The sequence below is a fragment of the Schistocerca nitens genome, chromosome 1 (genome assembly GCF_023898315.1).
Source record: "Schistocerca nitens isolate TAMUIC-IGC-003100 chromosome 1, iqSchNite1.1, whole genome shotgun sequence".
Classification (NCBI taxonomy): Eukaryota; Metazoa; Arthropoda; class Insecta; order Orthoptera; family Acrididae; genus Schistocerca; species Schistocerca nitens.
The window spans coordinates 1,088,237,182-1,088,255,529 of record NC_064614.1 but is presented as its reverse complement, the minus strand read 5'-3'; positions in this window follow the sequence as shown (position 1 = coordinate 1,088,255,529).

Below are 18,348 nucleotides of genomic sequence, written 5' to 3'. Positions count from 1 at the left end.
CACCATGCTGGATCACCACTTTAGCGACCAGGTGCCCTACATCCTTAAATTAAAACTGAGAAATGTGAAAAAATGTGTGTGAAATCTTATGGGACTTAACTGCTAAGGTCATCAGTCCCTAAACTTACACACTACTTAACCTAAATTATCCTAAGGACATACACACACACACCCATGCCCGAGGGAGGACTCGAAACTCCGCGGGGACCAGCCGCACAGTCCACAACTGCAGCGCCTGAGACCGCTCGGCTACTCCCGCGCGGCCACTGAGAAATGTGTCAGTAAGGAATTGGATTGTACGAGTTTCATTTACCATGCCTGATATTGTTTCAGACGATCCACTGTTAACGTTTTTATACCCTCATCCAACTTAGCAGCTCGTTCATGCGGATTAAAAGTACAACAACACCTGTAAGTACATAGTTTCGTGAAATAACACCCCATCAGTCTACAATCACATTACATGTACGGTCTACAGGTGCATATGCAAACAGTGTAGTACAGTAACAGGGTCCTGAGAGCTTAAGAGCCACTCGGATAGAAGACCTCCCAGGAGCAGTCTGTGGTATCTCGTCATAGCGTAGACAATGAGTGTGCAACAGTGTCGCCCCCACTTAACATGAGCGTCGCTTTGTGCTCGCTGGAAACACCTGCAGAGGGTGGCTCGCCGGGGTAAATGCAACTTGAAACAACTGCGGAGAAGAGTTGGTATTGCTGTCAATTTTTTCCTCCGATTCTGTAACGCAAGCAACACATGGAACTGTCATCACTTTACTAAGCTCATTTTTTCCTCTTTTTAAACTTTATTATAAGGAGTGCTGTTGTTTTACAAAATTTTGATCAAAATCTAGTTACGAACGATTTGTTAAGGCAACCGGTTCAACGTTATTTATTCATCTTCGAATTAAAACATAACCAATATACACAAAAAATTTTCGATCTTGAAACGTTGCAGTGAGGTTACACAAAGCCGTAGATACTAGATGTTGTAAGATAATAGTTGGGTCGACAGTCCAAATAAGACTCGTAATGCATGGTGAAAGTCTGAAAAGATTTTGAGGGTGTTTCAGGCTAACTTGCGCTGAGAAGTAATTGTTGAGAAACAAACTGGATACGTTACACGGTTTCCTAGTTAATAGCACTGAAGACAGCGTTTCGCTCGCATATTCAACCACTTCGCCAGATACAATTAGTTTCAGTTGTTATCATAGCGTGGATCATGGCGCACCAGGATCATCAGCCTTTGGCTCGGGTTCGACCCATACTAATGTCCATTTTTTGTATCATTCTCTTGTTCGATTTTAGCAAATCAAAAGAGCACACGTTTGGCAGTAACAGCTCTTTCAGGCTGCTTAAATTTGAGAATGCGTCAAACTGAATGGCTAATTCGAATGCAAAATAACCCGTAAATGGGGCCACTTTTTGCATTTTTTTTACATTTTTTGACAATTATTTCTCAGCACAACCTACACTAAAAAACCCTTACAAACTTTTTACACAGTTTTCGGACAGTTTGTAACCACCCTGGATGATCGTTCCACATCCATACATGCTAACCACCATCCATCCATGACTCCAGTTGCTTGGAAATGTGGATATGGGACTTCGTCCTCGCATACACGCTGGGGCGTGTCCCAATACAGTGGGACGTCCATATTTCTCAGTTTATATTACCTCCACAGAAACGCCTATGTTCTGTAAAGAAACACAAATAAACATAAGTAGTACCAAAATGTGCACAAAATACAGGTAAAGCATTATTTACAAACGAATGAACGCTGTGAATAGTCATCTGTTCATATTTTCCCACAGCCCACGTTTCAGTACCATACAATGCTCTTCACCGAATTAAGGCCTATATTTGATACTAGCAGACATCTCTAGGATATGAATACTTTCTTTGGTTGTGGTAGTCTGCTTTTTATGTCCTCCTTGCTCCGTACACCATGAGTTATTTTGCCGCCTAGGTAGCAGAATTCTTTAACTTCGTCTACTTCATAATCCCCAATTCTGATGTTTAGGTTATCGCTATTCTCATTCTGCTACTTCTCCTTACTTTCGTATTTCATCGATTTACTCTCAGTTCTTATAGTGTGGTCAATAGACTTTTCATTCAACTGAATTCTTCACTTTCACTGAGGATAGCGAAGTCACCAACGGATCTTATCACTGATAGCATTTCACCTTCAAATTAAAAGCGCAGACTAGAATCCTTTTTTTGTTTTTTTTGTTTTTTGTTTTTTTGTTTCTTCGATGTCTAAATCGAACAGTAGGGGCAAAAGACTACAGCCAGGTCTTACAGCATTTCTAATCCGAACACTTCGTACTTGGTCTTTCAGCTTTATTGTTTCCTCTTAATTTTTTTACATGTATTTTATCCGTCTTTCCCTATAGCTTACCGCTATCTTTCTCAAAATTTCTAAAATCTTGCACCATTTAACACTGTCGGACGCTTTTTCCTGGTCGACAAATCCATCGAGCGTGCCTTGATTTTTCTGTAGTCTTGCTTCCATTATCAACCGCGACGTCAGAACTGCCTCTCTTAGAGCCTTTACCTTTCCTAAAGTCAAAATGATTGCGATCCAACACATTCTGAATCTTCTTTTCCATTCTTCGGTATATTATTCTTGTGGAGCGTTAGAGTTATAATTTCACGTCAGTTCACACTCGTCAATGTTTCGGAAACCCTCCATAAAAATTTACAGCGACAGAAAGGAAGACGTTAACGTTTTTGATCCCCTTTGGTCACATTCGTGCCACGCTTTTGTTGACGTGGCTCGGCGACAGAATGCTGAGCCTGTTCAGCTGACGACGGCAGTGCTTCAGGCTTTGTCCAGAAAAACAGTCAGCGTCAAAAAAGTAAAAAATAAAAGTGTGGGAAATCTTATCGGACATAACTGCTAGGGTCATCAGTCCCTAAGCTTACACACTACTTAAGGGGCTCCGGAAAGGCTCAAAATCATGAAAAGTTCAATTTTTACTTTTTTGCGTTTTCTGAATCTGCAGACTATTACCTTTTAATAGATATATAATTTATTCAATTCCGAAGACTACAACTATTTTTAATTTTTTTTTTGAAATGTGTTCTACATGGGCGTGACCCACTGTGGCGCTGTTAAACTGCTGTCAAATGGTGTTATTATTAACGTCCGTGTTCATCAGGTACATTTTAGTGATGTGAGATAAAGTATGTGTTGTGGCTAACCTGTGATGGTTCAATATATATCGCTGGTGTTGATTGTTTCATGTTTATTTACTCTGTCGTTATCTCGAAAATATTCGTAATTAATTCTGTTTCTTGAGTCTCTGTTTTGTTGAAGTATAATAATGAGTAAAAGTAAAGTTATTAGAAATCCTCTGAAGGCTTTTAAGAAATGTTGGCAACATTGTAAGGTGCAAGGTATTTTGAAATGTGGGAATGAAGATAGGTTCTAACATGGTACGAGCGATGCTTGCTTTAGACAAGGAACGCCTTCGGGCTGCAGACAGGGCTGTAAAGAGTCTAGAAATACAAGCAAGAGTAAACAGGAGGAGGAACAAGAGGAAGCTGCAGGAGGAGTTTGCAGAGGATGAAGATAATCCATCCTATGGACCTGGAATGCACTAAAAAGTTAATCCAATCTTTGTCGCTCGATTCCCGAAACTTTTATTTTCTCATACTAATTACATGTTTTCTAAGGATCTTCCAAACATATTTGTTTCAAACTTTCAGTAAATGTTACACAGTACCTTCTGCATAATTTAACACAGCCTTTTTCCAAAAAAACTGTATATTTTTGAATATATAAATAAAAAATGGCAAAAAATGTTGTGAATTTTCATTACAATTGAAAAAAATCATCTTTAATAACTGAACTAAAATTTTGTAAAATCCCTGTGTTAAGTTGTAGCCCATATTCCAATAAATAATGTGTAAAAAGTTCAACTTCCTACCTCAAATACTTTGTGAGGAAAGATGTAATTCATAAGCGTTATTTTAACATTGCAAGTATAGGGCGTTCCGGAGCCCCTTAACCTAAATTATACTAAGGACAAACACACACACCCATGCCCGAGGGAGGACTCGAACCTCCGCCGGGACCAGCCGCACAGTTCACGACTGCAGCGTCTGAGACCGCTCGGCTAATCCCGCGCGGCCAGTCAGCGTCGAGGACCACTTGCAGCGCAGCGCTCTGGTCAAATGGCGTGCGCGGTCTGTAGAATGGGGCACTGGCATTACGGAGTCATTCCGCGCGTTGTAAATTCATATCCGCGGTGAGATATGACGCGGCCGTGGCACGCTTTGTGCGGAGGTAATGCTGTTACGCGCATGCGATGACGGTGCAGCTCCACCAAGGCCCGTCCGGTGCAACGCCGTCGCCCATGAAACCCGCGCTGACCCCACAGAGAGTGCTAGCTGGTGGCCCATTCCCCTGGCAGAGGCGTTGTCGTGATCGATGTCGCGGACGTTGCACCCTGTCAGACGGACGAAATACTGCCGCCGTGACAAACACGCTCTCCTTGCATGTCACTCGGCGCTGGAAGGCTGCCAGAAATCACTGCTTCGGCGGCCGGCAGATACGTTCCACTCGCTATATGAGCGGCACGCAGCTGCCAAATATTCGCCGACCTGGTGCTCCATGTCATTGCCGTCGCCAGCGGCGCGTCCGTCGAATGTACCGCCAAAATGATGGTGCTCTATGCTCATATATCTACAAGAGTGGTCACCTGTTTCGAGCAACAGCCAGCGAACGTATTAGTCATTTCGGCAAGACGTCGAGTGCATATTTACAGCACCTTTCAGTGTAGATGCGCGACAGATATTTCCGAAGTAATGTTACCGAGTGGTGTGGTGCGGTGGTAAAACACTGGAATCGTATCCTGGAGGGCGGCGGTTCAGATCCATACCTAGCCACTGATAGACCCTCCTTTCTATACTATAGAATAAAAAGTAGGCGCCGGCATAGGTGGCCAAGAGGTTCTATGCGCTTCTGCCCGGAACCGCACTGTTGCTACGGTCGCAGGTTCGAATCCTGCCTCGGGCATGGATGTGTGTGATGTCCTTAAGTTAGTTAGGTTTAAGTAGTTCTAAGTTCTAGGGGACCACAGCTGTTAAGTCCCATAGTGCCCAGAGCCATTTGAACCATGTGAAAAAATAGGCGAAAATAAATTTCCAAACACTTGCACTTATATAGTTTATATCTCCACGTGCCCAGTTACTTATTAAGCGAGTAGGGTAAGTGCTCAATTCCTCTTTCTTAGAACTCGTTACAAAATTCCTTACTAGTAGAGTTTTGCGGTTCACTGTACGTGAAATTCCTCGTTTCCAGTGAGTATTATCAGGATTGAAAAAAATAATTCGGACATTGCCTCATCTACTTCTTCTACAGTTTTTTTATTTTCTTAATATCACAAATGAAGCTTCCATTCCTAAATAAACATTAACCAAACTGGTTCCAAACAGAATCAATTGTATCTGTAGTCCAACAGCTAACGCCAACTTCCAACTGATTCCACCATTACGCACAGGCAGACTCCAGCCAACTACCTGTTAATTATTCCAGCGATATACAAAGGTTCATGTACAAAGATGTGCATGCACAAGCTATGTTTCTTGACCGAATGGATACAAACAGTCAATATTTCATTAACAAAAGCATCTTTTTTATTAATTTTAAAATTTTGAATGTTTATAGAATAAAATATGTACTATATTAATAGCGCATCGTAATAGTAATTACTTTCTGTTGTCTCCAGTACTTCGATACTTTGCGATAAACGCGGTATGATGAAGAGTTCAATTACACCACCCAAATGTATGTATTCAGTGATTTAACTAAACTGCTTAAGAAACACTGGGTTGGTTCCTTGGAAAGGGCACGGCGGGATGTCCTTTTCATCCTAGAAAGGCCACGCGAGGTAGCCGCGTGGTCTAGGACTGCGCGGCCCCTCCCGCCGGAGGTTCGAGTCCTCCCACGGACATGCGTATGTGTGTTGTTCTTAGCATAAGTTAGTTTAAGTAGTGTGTAAGTCTAGGAACCGATGACCTTAGCAGTTTGGTCCCTTAGGAATTCACACACATTTGAACATTTTGAATGCTTGTTTGATCCAATGGTGTGTAGTACACCCTAATCCAACTTTTCGTTAATTTTAAGCATGTAAGCCATAGAAAGCAATGTGTATGGCGCCATTTGTTATGAGTTTGATAATACCACTACCCTAAAGCCAGCGGCATGGCACTGGAGGTATCAATCAGCCTACGCCAGCCGCCCACAGTTGCTTACAATCTGCGTCAAGTAAAGTCGAGTGTCTAAAATTTAAGAACATTTTTACGTATATTTTGGCATCAGTCTGAAAAATAAAGTGAGTATACTATTTTTGATCATGTACAATTTTATTGTACGATAGTTGATATTTTATTCAAATGATCAAATGGCGTATAATGTGCCAACTCGATTTATATGCGAGGAGTTACTTGAAGTGGACGAAAACCATTATCTGCGACGGGTGTATGTATTAAAAACACGTAAATTTGCTTTAAATTACTTAATTTTGCAATTATGAACATTTTTCTTCTATTTTTTAATCAAAATTGGACGAGTACTGTATTTAAACAGTAAAAACTTATTTCGATGACAACACAGTTTTCACTTTTTCACGATATTCCTCACTTTTATTATTGAAAATAAATATCTTTTTTGGATAGTGAAGTAATGTACTATGTTTTCCCTTGTAGTAATAGATCTTGCTCACTTTCAGTTAAATTTTTAGCCATATACAAGTAGCACAAAAAGGTTACGATTTTTTTAAAGAAATAATATTTTCCCGTTTTTCTGATGGAATTCTTTTTTCTTATTTTATGGTTACGTTACCCTAACAACTTTAAAAACTAAGCTTCTGAGAAGTTCTGAAAATTTTTCAATTAAAAATATTGAATAGATTTTTTGTTATAACAGTTGTTGTCACTAGGGTTTGATTCACCCCTGTGTGACAAGTACGTCACTGTGTTAAGTAAGGATTAAGGTAAGTAGTAAATAAAAATTCTTTAAAAAAATTGCTCGCTCTGGTAAATTCCTGGTATCGGCACCTAAACATTCACATTCTTTTTGCGCAGGTCTGACCATAATAATCACTTGAGAACAACCACAAAAGTCACTGCTGTGTGTAGCATACCATACTACTTGCAGCCGCTACCGCGCTGCCTATCGTTACGTAACCTTACGTGTCCGCATATCCGGCAAGGGCACAGGCTGTCACAAGCGACAGTTCATAAGTCAGGGAGAACAGTGACAATAGCGACTGGCAGTAGGGATGAAACCGCCTAATATGCCAATATGGCGACGGAGAAACATGCATGACTAGTGTTTCTAACATGAACGTTTTTGGTTAATCGAATTTACGATTAATCAGGGTTCGTATAGTCAATGCACGTTTTAATGTTTGGGTTTGGAAAACCGAATCTGGAAAATGTAAACCGATGCTCGCTTAAGGGCAAGTTATTTTCCTGTTCCTTTATTTGTACAATTGAACAACTCCTCATGTGACGCTGTCAAGGGAAATGGAAACTGCGAATTCAGATTCATAGTGGCAAAATATGTTAGTTTATTTTTTATATCCATGTTTCGTTAAGAAGAAATTATGGCAACAGTGAAATAAGGAATCTTTTATCTGAGTCTGCCACTCGAGGACGAGGAAATAAAATTATAAGGAATAAAAACAGGCTGCTTCATATCTCGTTGCCTCCACTGTCGAAAGACGGTCGGAGGGCACCGCAGCAACGTATTTCAAGTCGAGCGTAAACAGAATCTTCTTATACAAACACAAACATCTCACGCGTATGTATTTACGAGAGCAACTACATCAAAAAGTCGATTTTCTTACGAATCCAGTTTACTGTGTATCAGAAAAAAAACTTTTAATTGAAAATAAACAACGTAATCTTCCTTTAATGGTATCTTGTATCTGGGAGTTCTCCACTGTGCGTGTTCTCTGGGTCTCACAGACTTCATCTCATTAGAGAAAAGCTCTCGCATTCCTTTGAAGTGCAAATTCTACCGTCTGCGCCCCCCCCCCCCCCCCCCGACAAGGACGGCGCGTCGGGGTTGTCGGAGGGGACAGGAGGGAGACCTTGAGGAGCTGCCGGAGAGACGGGTGGGGGGAAATGGGGGTTGGAGAGGGGACGATGACGAGGAGCAGATGGCGAGATCTCGAGGACAGCGGGAAGAGGCAATGGACGGCCTCTGTAAACCTCTTTCGGCCGAGAATTTCAATCAGTCAGAAATCCGTGTCGCCCGAGTGCCTACAGCCCACGCTCGCTCGCGCCAGCCCGAGCTTTGCCGAAATAAGCAGTTATGTGTCGGGAGCGATGTGGTGGTGGGGGGAGAGGGGGCAGGTAAAGTGGGGGCGGTTGGAGAGAAGCGAGGTTAGGGTGACGGGGTGGAGAGAAGGAGTGGGGGAGACACTGGCAGCCGGAGAGGGCCGGTGACACAAAGTACTGCGCGCAGCAACGGCGGCGGCGGCGGCGACATGTGATTAAACGCGATTCTTGGACAGGGGAGGGAATGCGCGCAGTTAGAAGCAATCAGCGCGCTTGTAGCGGCTGGCATTTAGCGCGGGCTTGTTCCAGACCGCGCTGCCACATGCCACAGCCCCTCCCGCCACTGCATCGCTGCTACCGGGCAGACCACGCGCCTTTCCCACCCCTTACTCCAGATCACCGGTGCGTAACAGCTTTACGTCGCGCGCAGTTGTCACACTCTCACGCACTCGACGATTTCTGAATTGCCGGCTGCGGGCATAATGGACTACAACACATCGCTAACAACCGATGCTACAACTAAGTTGCAGCGGATATTAAATACTTGTCGAACATTAAATACAACAAATTTCCAAATTTTCTGCAAAATATTATTTTATTTAGTCAGAACTGCCTTTCACTATCAAACTTATCACTACTAGTAATATCTAGCCGTCACACTTTCCCGCAGTCGACGATTTCTTAATTTTCAGCTCTGGAAGTTGTGGGCTACAACATTTCGCCACGAACGATGCTAAAGCTAAGGTGAAGTGGATATTAAAAAGAATTGTCACACTATTGAATAAGACATACTTCCTTAATTTTCTACAAAATATTATTTTATTTCGTCATAGCTGGCTTTCAGAATTAAACTTTTCGCTTCCAGCAATATCTATACCTTCGTCTTGATTGATAACATTATATTTAATATCAGCCGGTCAGCAGTTAAAAGAAACTGGTGCACCATTCCATATACTGGTAAAATTCCAGATAATATCACAAAGAAGTTAAATCTCGTAACTAAAGATCTGTGTGCTACCATGACAGCAGCATACCTAAATTGTTATTCCGTTGTAAAGGCACGCCGACCGCTGTGGCCGAGCGGTTCTAGGCAGTTCAGTCCGGAACCGCGCTGCTGCTACCGTCGCAGTTCCGAATCCTGCCTCAAGCATGGATATGTGTTCAAATGGTTCAAATGGCTCTGAGCACTATGGTACTCAACTGCTGTGGTCATAAGTCCCCTAGAACTTAGAACTACTTAAACCTAACTAACCTAAGGACATCACACACATCCATGCCCGAGGCAGGATTCGAACCTGCGACCGTAGCGGTCGTGCGGTTCCAGACTGTAGCGCCTTTAACCGCTCGGCCACTCCGGCCGGCATGAGTATGTGTGATGTCCTTAGGTTAGTTAGTTTTAGACAGTTCTAAGTCTACGGAACTGATGACCTCAAATGTTAAGTCCCATAGTGCTCAGAGCCATGTGAACCATTTTTTCATGGCACACTGCAGATGTTGGGAAGGAGTCGTGTGCATAAATTCACATGCAAGCAATGTCGAAGAGTGTATGTTTGTTAGTCAGCCAGAGCTGTGGCAATTAGATTATGGGAACATGAGAGAAGCTCGGGACTAGGAAAGAGAGATTCAGCTTTTGCATGCCATATTTTAACAGAAGAGGTCCCATACGGCGCAGAGTGTGAAATATTACATACTGTCCAACTGGAAATGCAATGCCTGAAAGCAACAAACTCATGGCACAGAATGCCAGATTAGTTTCAAAGAACCAAACTCGGTTTCCTTTTGATCTACTGTTAAATTAAGCTTTAGTTATGCAAATATTAGATTGCAGCTGCAAATGTGACTTCATTTTTCATGTATTGGTAAACGTAACGTTATAATTATATGAGTAAAAGCCTTACTTTTCACTAGGTGAGAAATCTGGCTTTGTCCATGTATTTATATGTAGCTGCGCCCGAGATTTCATATTCATGGAACTTGTTTTTGATTCAGACAGGTTGATAATTATTGAACTATATGAAATAAAATCCTCGTAACTCCTAAACGGTTTGCGTTAGTACATTAAAACCACAGAATTGGCCGAGGGGAAAGTTGGGAATTAGTATGCCCTGTATGGTTTGGTTTAGCAGCGGAGCCCACTTTTATTTGAATCGATTCGTCAATAAGGGAAAACTGGTGCATTGTGGGACTGAGAATCCGCATTTCGCGATCGAGAAATCTCTTCACCCTCAACTGCTAACTGCGTGGTGTGCAATGTCCAGTCAAGGAATAATCGATGTGATATTCCTTGGTGGCTCGGTGACTACCGAACGCTACTTGAAGGTTTTGGAAGATGATTTCGTCCCCATTATCCAAAGTGACCATGATCTTGACAAAATGTGGTTCATGCAAGATGAAGCTCGACCCCATCGAAGCAGGAGAGTGTTTGGTGTCTTGGAGGAGCACTTTGGGGACCCCATTCTGGCTCTAGGGTACCCAGAAGCCACTGGCATGGGCCTCGATTGGCCGCCATATTCTCCGGATCTGAACACATACGACTCCTTTTTGTGGGGCTGTATTAAAGGTAAGGTGTACAGCAATAATTGATGAGCGGAAAACAGCTATTCAGGAGGTCATCAACAGCATCGATGTTTCGACAGTTCAGCGGTTTATGCAGAATTTCGCTTGTTCGTCTGCCTTACATCATCGCCAATGATGGCACGCATATCGAACATGTCATAACCTAAATCCGAATATCTATAGTGACGTTTACGTGTTAAATAAAGTGTGTACACGGCGTAGTTAGTAACAAATATACATATTTTCATACAGTTCAATAATTGGCAGAATGAAAATCTTCGTTGTATACGTCGTTTGAAGTAATATGATTCAGGCCTCAACATGCAGCGTCCGTATTTCTGCTTCGTTAATGGTCATGGGCCAACGTCGACCATACTCGGGTGCAAGGGAGTGAGGCCGGCCGAAGTGGCCGTGCGGTTAAAGGCGCTGCAGTCTGGAACCGCAAGGCCGCTACGGTCGCAGGTTCGAATCCTGCCTCGGGCATGGATGTTTGTGATGTCCTTAGGTTAGTTAGGTTTAACTAGTTCTAAGTTCTAGGGGACTAATGACCTCAGCAGTTGAGTCCCATAGTGCTCAGAGCCATTTGAACCATTTTTTTGCAAGGGAGTGGGTCGCCAACCCCGCCCTCACTCTCCTAGCTCTCAGGAAAGGGAAAAAAATTAGTGTACTCAGGTGGTTTTCTGTCAAGAAAATAATTGAAAAGTCAGTATTGCACAGGTATTTAACAGGGTCGGATATGGACATTTTTAATGGCTACTTCCAAGTCGCCACTCGTCTTCCAAAATATTTGAAATACTTCACGTTCCGTGGTCTTGCCTGCCCTCCTCCCTACAAGCTATCAAAAGGACGCTCTTGGCCATGGCATAACACAAGCTTATTGGTAATTGTACACATTTAAAACGAAATGATAAATTGCTTGGGATAAGTATGTTTCGGATTATAAAAACCTCCTCGCCAGCGCCACATCACGTCAAAATTTCGGTTTCTGTGACGTTACATAGGAGACAATTAATATTAAGCCTGTGTGAATGAAGGGCTCTCACTGTCGTATGATTCTGAAAATATATCTCTCACGTACTTAAAAAAGTTCACAGTTTCGTCTATTGGTTTTCTGGTTTACAACGAAACTAACACCGCCATCTATTGGGACTTTGGCCTACTCTGCGGCGATGATAACACTGAGCAGTCGAAAACTTTGAAGTACGATATCATGTTCGTCCGTTTCTTTCTGTGTAAGAAACCTGTCCCTAAGGTTTGTCAGTGTGTTTTTGGCACACCCTGTATAAGAAGGATAAAACAAAGACCCGCAAAATTACTATGCATTGTCCTTAACAACGATCTGCTACATAGTTCTTCAAGATGTCCTCAGTCCGTACATAACAAATTTCATACCGACGGTAAAGCTTCTGTTTACAAGTCACCACGGATTTAGAAAGCATCGCTCGTTCGAAACATAGCTTACTCTTTCTGCGCACATCATTCTGTGAACCATGTGTGCAAGGTAACGGGCAGTTTCCATATTCCTAGATTTCCGGTAAGCGTATGGTGGTGGTGGTTAGTGTTTAACGTCCCGTCGACAACGAGGTCATTAGAGACGGAGCGCAAGCTCGGGGTAGGGAAGGATTGGGAAGGAAATCGGCCGTGCCCTTTCATAGGAACTGTGGTGTCACCGCCAGACACCACACTTGCTAGGTGGTAGCCTTTAAATCGGCCGCGGTCCATTAGTATACGTCGGACCCGCGTGTCGCCACTGTCAGTGATCGCAGACCGAGCGCCGCCACACGGCAGGTCTAGAGAGACTTACTAGCACTCGCCCCAGTTGTACAGCCGACGTTCATGGGAATGGTTCACTGACAATCACGCTCTCATTTGCCGAGACGATAGTTAGCATAGCCTTCAGCTACGTCATTTGCTACGACCTAGCAAGGCGCCGTATTCAATTGATATTTATACTGAAGCATGTACAGTCAAGAGCAATGTACACCAATTATGGATTCAAGTTAAGTATTACATCATCTACGTACTTTATTTGCAATTCTCAAGACATTGTCCTGTTCCAGACCTCACGCCAGTCTGCGTGTAATTAAACGCGTTCATTTCGGCCTCCTCTAGCAATACGGTGTTGGCTCTTCTGCCAACACAGTAGGAACCATCCCGGCATTTGCCTGAAACGATTTAGGGAAATCACGGAAAACCTAAATCAGGATGGCCGGAGACGGGATTGAACCGTCGTCCTCCCGAATGAGAGTCCAGTGTGCTAACCACTGGGCCACCTCGCTCGGTAGGTAAGCGTATGACTCGGTGTCCCATTGTAAACTGTTAACGAATCTGCGAGCATACGGAATGGATTTCCAGTTACGTGAGAGGCTCGAAGACTACTTAAAAACTTCGTACGTTGTCCTCCACGGATAGTGCTCATCAGACACAGGGGAATCGTCAGAGGTGTCTTATGGAAGTGTGATATGGCTCTGAGCACTATGGGACTTAACATCTATGGTCATCAGTCCCCTAGAACTTAGAACTACTTAAACCTAACTAACCTAAGGACAGCACACAACACCCAGTCATCACGAGGCAGAGAAAATCCCTGACCCCGCCGGGAATCGAACCCGGGAACCCGGGCGTGGCAGTGTGATAGGCACCGCTTTTTTTCCCTATATGCATAAATTATCTGGCAGACGCAGTGAGTAGCAATCTGCGGCTGTTTGCTGATGACGCTATGAAACTTTCTGGCAGATTAAAACTGTGTGCCGCACCGAGACTCGAACTCGGGAACATTGCCTTTCGCGGGCAAGTGGTAGAGTAGTTGCCCGCGAAAGGCAAAGGTCCCGAGTTCGAGTCTCGGTCGGGCACACGGTTTTAATCTGCCAGGAAGTTTCATATCAGCGTACACTCCGCTGCAGAGTGAAAATCTCATTCTGATGACGCTATGGTTTAGAGATACGTGCCGTCGTTGAGTGCCTGTGGGGTACAAGACGACTTTGACAAAATTTCTAATTCGTCTGATCAGTGATAGCTTGCTGTCAGTGTAGAAAAACGCTCATGAGTAGAAAAAGCAAACCCATAAGTCCGATTCCAGTGTTGATGAGGTGATGCTTGACAAAGCTATAACGATTAAATATCTTGGCGTAACGTTGGAAAGTGATGTGAAATAGAACGAGTACGTATGGAAGGTAATAGTGAAGGCGAATGCTCGACTTCGGTTTACCATGCAAAAAATAGTTAAATCTACACTCCTGGAAATTGAAATAAGAACACCGTGAATTCATTGTCCCGGGAAGGGGAAACTTTATTGACACATTCCTGGGGTCAGATACATCACATGATCACACTGACAGAACCACAGGCACATAGACACAGGCAACAGAGCATGCACAATGTCTGCACTAGTACAGTGTATATCCACCTTTCGCAGCAATGCAGGCTGCTATTCTCCCATGGAGACGATCGTAGAGATGCTGGATGTAGTCCTGTGGAACGGCTTGCCATGCCATTTCCACCTGGCGCCTCAGTTGGACCAGCGTTCGTGCTGGACGTGCAGACCGCGTGAGACGACGCTTCATCCAGTCCCAAACATGCTCAATGGGGGACAGATCTGGAGATCTTGCTGGCCAGGGTAGTTGACCTACACCTTCTAGAGCACGTTGGGTGGCACGGGATACATGCGGACGTGCATTGTCCTGTTGGAACAGCAAGTTCCCTTGCCGGTCTATGAATGGTAGAACGATGGGTTCGATGACGGTTTGGATGTACCGTGCACTATTCAGTGTCCCCTCGACGATCACCAGTGGTGTACGGCCAGTGTAGGAGATCGCTCCCCACACCATGATGCCGGGTGTTGGCCCTGTGTGCCTCGGTCGTATGCAGTCCTGATTGTGGCGCTCACCTGCACGGCGCCAAACACGCATACGACCATCATTGGCACCAAGGCAGAAGCGACTCTCATCGCTGAAGACGACACGTCTCCATTCGTCCCTCCATTCACGCCTGTCGCGACACCACTGGAGGCGGGCTGCACGATGTTGGGGCGTGAGCGGAAGACGGCCTAACGGTGTGCGGGACCGTAGCCCAGCTTCATGGAGACGGTTGCGAATGGTCCTCGCCGATACCCCAGGAGCAACAGTGTCCCTAATTTGCTGGGAAGTGGCGGTGCGGTCCCCTACGGCACTGCGTAGGATCCTACGGTCTTGGCGTGCATCCGTGCGTCGCTGCGGTCCGGTCCCAGGTCGACGGGCACGTGCACCTTCCGCCGACCACTGGCGACAACATCGATGTACTGTGGAGACCTCACGCCCCACGTGTTGAGCAATTCGGCGGTACGTCCACCCGGCCTCCCGCATGCCCACTATACGCCCTCGCTCAGAGTCCGTCAACTGCACATACGGTTCACGTCCACGCTGTCGCGGCATGCTACCAGTGTTAAAGACTGCGATGGAGCTCCGTATGCCACGGCAAACTGGCTGACACTGACGGCGGCGGTGCACAAATGCTGCGCAGCTAGCACCATTCGACGGCCAACACCGCGGTTCCTGGTGTGTCCGCTGTGCCGTGCCTGTGATCATTGCTTGTACAGCCCTCTCGCAGTGTCCGGAGCAAGTATGGTGGGTCTGACACACCGGTGTCAATGTGTTCTTTTTTCCATTTCCAGGAGTGTATATTTGCAGCTAGACGCTAATTTATTTATAATTGCGAATAATCACACGACTGCGTTCCCACCATCCACTATGATGTAAGTATAAAAAAAGTCTGCTTTACTGTTTTTTTAGCATGCTCTCGGGGGATGTGTGGTGTTTTTGTGTGTGTCCAATAGTTAAGATTTTGAAACAGTGGAAGAAGGTTGCCACCATTCGCTCTTCTTTTTCCTCGTGTATCCATAACATCCTTCACCAGTGCGCCAATATGTGCATTGCGTAAATCTTAGTGGTATTCACATTTGTAATGTACAAGTGCTTTGTATGCTGACTGTTTTGTAGATAAACTGCGGTTACCCAGTGTTTTACTAATGAGCCGTAAGTTGCTTTATCGCCAATTGCTTATTTGAAGAACATTTTTCTAAAAGACTGTGTCCAATCTTTTTTTTTTTATTATTTTCCACACTACCTATTTCGAGCTCTGCCCATTCTCAAGTGTGTCTCTAGTAACATATGTGGCTACAACGTCGTCATTAATTTAAAAATCGCGTACCACGCAAAAATGTGCATTAATGAAGACGGTGTAGCCACATATGTTAATAGAGATACACTTGAGAATGGGCAATGCCCGAAAACGGCAGTGTGAAACATAAAATAATTTATACGCTGTCTGGTGAAAAAAGGTCGTTCTTCAAATTTATTGAGGCTGTGAGGCCCATGCATCTACATCTACATCTACATCTATACTCCGCGAGCCACCTTACGGTGTGTGGCGGAGGGTACTTATTGTACCACTATCTGATCCCCCTTCCCTGTTCCATTCACGAATTGTGCGTGGGAAGAACGACTGCTTGTAAGTCTCCGTATTTGCTCTAATTTCTCGGATCTTTTCGTTGTGATCATTACGCGAGATATATGTGGGCGGTAGTAATATGTTGCCCATCTCTTCCCGGAATGTGCTCTCTCGTAATTTCGATAATAAACCTCTCCGTATTGCGTAACGCCTTTCTTGAAGTGTCCGCCACTGGAGCTTGTTCAGCATCTCCGTAACGCTCTCGCGCTGACTAAATGTCCCCATGACGAATCGCGCTGCTTTTCGCTGGATCATGTCTATCTCTTCTATTAATCCAACCTGGTAAGGGTCCCATACTGATGAGCAATACTCAAGAATCGGACGAACAAGCGTTTTGTAAGCTACTTCTTTCGTCGATGAGTCACATTTTCTTAGAATTCTTCCTATGAATCTCAACCTGGCGCCTGCTTTTCCCACTATTTGTTTTATGTGATCATTCCACTTCAGACCGCTCCGGATAGTAACTCCTAAGTATTTTACGGTCGTTACCGCTTCCAATGATTTACCACCTATGGCATAATCGTACTGGAATGGATTTCTGCCCCTATGTATGCGCATTATATTACATTTATCTACGTTTAGGGAAAGCTGCCAGCTGTCGCACCATTCATTAATCCTCTGCAGGTCTTCCTGGAGTACGTACGAGTCTTCTGATGTTGCTACTTTCTTGTAGACAACCGTGTCATCTGCAAATAGCCTCACGGAGCTACCGATGTTGTCAACTAAGTCATTTATATATATTGTAAACAATAAAGGTCCTATCACGCTTCCTTGCGGTACTCCCGAAATTACCTCTACATCTGCAGATTTTGAACCGTTAAGAATGACATGTTGTGTTCTTTCTTCTAGGAAATCCTGAATCCAATCACAAACCTGGTCCGATATTCCGTAAGCTCGTATTTTTTTCACTAAACGTAAGTGCGGAACCGTATCAAATGCCTTTCTGAAGTCCAGGAATACGGCATCAATCTGCTCGCCAGTGTCTACGGCACTGTGAATTTCTTGGACAAATAGGGCGAGCTGAGTTTCACATGATCTCTGTTTGCGGAATCCATGTTGGTTATGATGAAGGAGATTTGTATTATCTAAGAACGTCATAATACGAGAACATAAAACATGTTCCATTATTCTACAACAGATTGACGTAAGCGAAATAGGCCTATAATTATTCGCATCTGATTTATGACCCTTCTTGAAAATGGGAACGACCTGCGCTTTCTTCCAGTCGCTAGGTACTTTACGTTCTTCCAGAGATCTACGATAAATTGCTGATAGAAAGGGGGCAAGTTCTTTAGCATAATCACTGTAGAATCTTACGGGTATCTCGTCTGGTCCGGATGCTTTTCCGCTACTAAGTGATAGCAGTTGTTTTTCAATTCCGATATCGTTTATTTCAATATTTTCCATTTTGGCGTCCGTGCGACGGCTGAAGTCAGGGACCGTGTTACGATTTTCCGCAGTGAAACAGTTTCGGAACACTGAATTCAGTATTTCTGCCTTTCTTCGGTCGTCCTCTGTTTCGGTGCCATCGTGGTCAACGAGCGACTGAATAGGGGATTTAGATCCGCTTACCGATTTTACATATGACCAAAACTTTTTAGGGTTCTTGTTTAGATTGTTTGCCAATGTTTTATGTTCGAATTCGTTGAATGCTTCTCTCATTGCTCTCTTTACGCTCTTTTTCGCTTCGTTCAGCTTTTCCTTATCAGCTATGATTCGACTACTCTTAAACCTATGATGAAGCTTTCTTTGTTTCCGTAGTACCTTTCGTACATGATTGTTATACCACGGTGGATCTTTCCCCTCGCTTTGGACCTTAGTCGGTACGAACTTATCTAAGGCGTACTGGACGATGTTTCTGAATTTTTTCCATTTTTGTTCCACATCCTCTTCCTCAGAAATGAACGTTTGATGGTGGTCACTCAGATATTCTGCGATTTGTGCCCTATCACTCTTGTTAAGCAAATATATTTTCCTTCCTTTCTTGGCATTTCTTATTACACTTGTAGTCA